Source organism: Otolemur garnettii, unplaced genomic scaffold (assembly GCF_000181295.1).
Source record: "Otolemur garnettii isolate 467f Iridium unplaced genomic scaffold, OtoGar3 scaffold00164, whole genome shotgun sequence".
Lineage (NCBI taxonomy): Eukaryota > Metazoa > Chordata > Mammalia > Primates > Galagidae > Otolemur > Otolemur garnettii.
Genome location: NW_003852559.1, coordinates 768,569 through 772,937, shown reverse-complemented (window position 1 = coordinate 772,937; position 4,369 = coordinate 768,569). Strand labels below are relative to the sequence as shown.

The 4,369-nt window shown below is 35.5% G+C and overlaps 1 non-coding gene across 1 annotated transcript; it reads right to left on the bottom strand.

Annotated features, from left to right (window-relative positions):
- Positions 1 to 2,208: 2,208 nt before the first annotated feature.
- Positions 2,209 to 2,373, bottom strand: LOC111728514. Its single transcript, XR_002775784.1, has one exon. It is a non-coding gene; the product is annotated as a U1 spliceosomal RNA (small nuclear RNA).
- Between the last annotated feature and the right edge of the window lie 1,996 nt (positions 2,374 to 4,369).

The following is a 4,369-nucleotide window of genomic DNA, read 5'->3' as shown; positions in this document are numbered from 1 at the left end:
TCTGGGTATATACCTAATAAAGGAATTGTAGGATCGAATGGCAGGTCAATTTTTAGTTCTCTAAGTGTTCTCCAGACGTCTTTCCAAAAGGAATGTATTAGTTAACATTCCCACTAGCAGTGTAGAAGTGTTCCCTTTTCTCCACATACATGCCAGCAATACTGGTTTGGGGAGCAAAATGTTTTATAATGACAAAACATGGGTTACTACTTTTCAAACCTCTAATAGTAGTCTCTTCAATACTTTTTCAGCTTCCTCTAAAATTTGTTTGCCATGCTTCCAACCTCTGTCAACAGCTTACTTGCCCTTTTTTTCGAGCTTATACTTGTTTCCCAAAGCCAATGCACATAATACAGGCTTTTGTTAAAGACTGGTTTTTATATATTAATTTCTGCATTTATCTATTTCTTTGTAAAAATGTACCCCATAAGTTGGGGGTTTAAATCAACAATGAATTGCTTTTCATGATTCTGTAGATAGGGTGGGAATTTCTTCTGCTGGTCTTATCTATGCGCTATGCTCACTCGTGTGCCCAGAGCCATGACTTACTGGGAGTCACTAACATAACAGTCTTGCTCAGGGATGTTTGCATGAAGAAATGTAAGTTAACGTCAAATATTTTGGTTGAGAAAATTCCTTCTGAAAATACATCATGACAACAATTAGAAACAGTATAAACTTTTGGTGGAATGAGCCTCAAAATGTAGCATTCATATCCAAGCAGGTCTTATTATATTAAAGATTCCAAAGCATCCAATATTTCTCTTTAGAGAGACGAGATATTTTAATTGATAAAATATCCCATTAGAGAATCATGTATTTGTCGGCAGGAAAGAAGGGCAATTTTGATCAGTTCCACGGACATATATAATTTGATTGAGAAAATAATTCCATTGCTTCTGGAGCCTCTAATGACAGTAAGATCAAAGAGAATATAACAAAGTCAGATTTTATTTCCTAGAGATGATAACATATTCAGCTATTCAGATCCCATGAAGTCCATCTAATGCAAATTTGAAACTTATGAGAAAAGACATTCATGACTTTTAAGATTCATGTTCTTCATCATTTCCAGCTGCTTAGGCCCCTTTATCAACCACAGTGGGGCATTTCACATTAATGCTTCCCTTTTGTGGTTTGTCTAATTTGTAACAGTATTCATGTCTGCCTAGTATACTATGGACTTAAATAATCAAAATATTAGCTGTATTTTTAGTATAAGTTTCAAAAATAAATGAAGAAAATCAAAATAATAAAAAGCATTGTTTTTTCTTTACCAACATACTTCAGGACCTGTATTTGCAATAATTTCTCTGTAAGCTCCATTAAATCTGCATTATAAACTGTCCCCAATTTCAGGATGTTGCACTACTGGTTTGTTATTATTGCTGTTTTGCTTAGGAGAATCAATATTCAAAAATTATCTCAAAGAATCATATGAATAAAAAAGTTCTACTTTGTATTACTTTTAGAAGATAGGAACTTGTTTTTCATTTCATGGTACATCATTTTACCTCCCCACCCCCAGAGTATCAGCCAAATTTAGCCATAATAAATGAATGACAAAATTCTCTTTTTAAAATATTGTCAGCATATTCCTTCCTTTTTTAATGTGTGTAAAAAGGAAAGATGTATTTATGTTCATGTATACATACCCATGTTTCCCCGAAAATAAGACACTGTCTTATATTTATTTTTTCTCAAGAGGACACACTAGGGCTTATTTTCAGGGGCGGTCTTATTTTTATTAAGTATAATGCAACAACCTACATTTATTCAAATACAGCTAAGTCATCTTCCAGGTCATGGAAGAAGCCCAAGTGTCCATCGATCCATGAATGGATCAATAAACTGGTATATGTACACCATGGAATACTATGCACCCATAAAGAAAGATGGAGACTTTACCTCCTTCATGTTCACATGGATGGAGCTAGAAAATGTTCTTCTTAGCAAAGTATCTCAAGAATGGAAGAAAAAGTATCCAATTTACTCAGCCCTATTATGAAACTAATTTATAGCTTTCAGATGAAAGTTATAAGCCAATTATAGCCTAAGAATTTGGGGAGTGGGGAGAGGGAAAGGATGGGGGTGGATGTATGGAGGGAGGGTGATTTGAGGGATCTCATCTATGGTTTATCTTACAAGGGTAAAAGTGAATCTTTCTAAAAGTAGAGTATAAACATCTTTTTTTTTTTTTTAATAAAACAGGGGAAAGCACGAACGCAGTCCCCCACTACCACAAATTATGCAGTCGAGTTTCCCACATTTGGGGAAATCGCAGGGGTCAGCACAGCCGGAATGCAATGGGTGAGCCTCGCCCTGGGAAAACCACCTTCATGATCATGGTATCTCCCCTGCCAGGTTAAGTATGAGTATAAACATCTTAACACAATAACTAAGAAAATGACATGAAGGCTATGTTACCCAGTTTATGAAAATATTTCAAATATATGAAAACACTACACTGTACCCCATGTTTGCATTAATGTACACACCTATCATTTAATTAAAAAAAAGAAAGAATATGGGACTCAGAGAGAACCAAAAAAAAAAAAAAATTGAATTCTTAAACTGTGGTATTCTTACCTGAAATTTTAATTTAAACTTACCTATTCTTGGAGTCGTACTGTTGTAACCCTTTCTATAGAATATCCATTTTTGTTACCATCATAATCATTTTTACGTGTACAAGGTACAGAACAGTAGTAACTATTGAATATTGTTGTGTGACAGATCTCTGACCTATTTTTGTCTTGCAAAACTGAAGCTCTTATTAAACCCATTGAACAATCACTCTTACTTTCTCCTGCCCCCCTCCCCTGACCACAGTCCACTTTCTGCTTCTATGAGCTTCACTACTTCAGACACAGCAGACATATAAGTGGAATCGTGCAGCATCTGTCTTTTTGTCACTGGCTTATTGCATTTAACATAATGCCTTCCATGTTGTAGCATATGACAGTATTTCCTTTTTTTTTAAGGATAAATAATAGTCCACTCTAGGTATACACCATGTTTTCTTTATTCAATCATCCCTCTATGAATATCTAGGCTGAATGTGAATAATCGCTATTGTGAATAAGACCACAGTGAATACGAGTGCAAATATCTCTTTGACCCCTTGTCATCAATTCTTTTAGACATTACTAAGGTTTGAACATTGTGCTCTCCCAAACTAATTTTAAAATTTAGTTACCATTGTAATTATTTAACAGGTGGGACCTTTCGGAGGTGATTAGGCCATGAGGGCTCTGCCCTCATGAGTGATTAACGCTGCTATCATGTGAACGGGTTCCTTGTAAAGAAAAGGTTTAGCTCCCTTTTCTCTCTCCTCCCTCCCTCCCACTCCTAACACTCTCCAGTATGGAATGACATAGCAAGCACACTCTCACCAGATGCCAGCACCTTGATCCTGGACTTGCTCCCCTCCAGAACTGTGAGAAATAATTTTCTGTTCATGAAACTTGCCAAATTTCTGACAACAGCACGAGATGGACTGAGATAGATATATACCAGGAGGTATGATTACTAGATCATATGGTAATTTAAATTTTGGGGGAAACCTTCTTATTGTTTTCCATGGCACCATTTTAAGAGTAGTGGAATAGCATCCCCACCAGAGTGCTCAGGGTTTTAACTTCTCCACATCCTCACTAGCACTCCTTACTTTGTTCTCTTTTTTTGCTATTGGTCATCCTAACTAGTGTAAGTGGACGCTTAATTGTGGGTTAGATTTTCATTTCCTTGATAAAAGTGATGTTGAGTTTCTTTTCATATGTTTGTCGGCCATTTATACAGCTTCTTTGGAGAAATGGCTATTCAAATCCTTTGCTCATTTTTTTCAATTAGTTGCTTCTTACTGTTGTTGAGTTTTAGGAATTCTTTATATATTCTGGATATTAACCCCTTATCAAATGTACGCTTTGCAAATATTTTCTCCTATTCCATAGATTTCTTTTTCACTCTGATTATCTACTTTGCTGTGCAGAATGTTTTAAGTTTGATGTATTTACATTCATCTATTTTTGATCATGTTGCCTGTGCTTTTAGTGCCATATCCAAGAAATTATTGCCAAATCTAATGTTAAAAACTTTTCCCATGTTTTTTCTAGTTCTACAGTTTCAGGTCTTCAATCCACTTTGTGTTAGTATAAAGACCTATCTTCATTCTTTTGCATGTGGATATCTTGTTTTCCTAATTTCATTTATAGACAGAACTGTCCTTTATGCATCATGCAGTCTGGCATCCTTCTTGAAGATCCATGAGCACGGCTTATTTCTAGGCTTCCTGTGCTGTTCCATTAGTCTCTATATATGTTTTTTATGTGTATGTCTTCTTAAAACTAATACCGTATTGTATTGACTA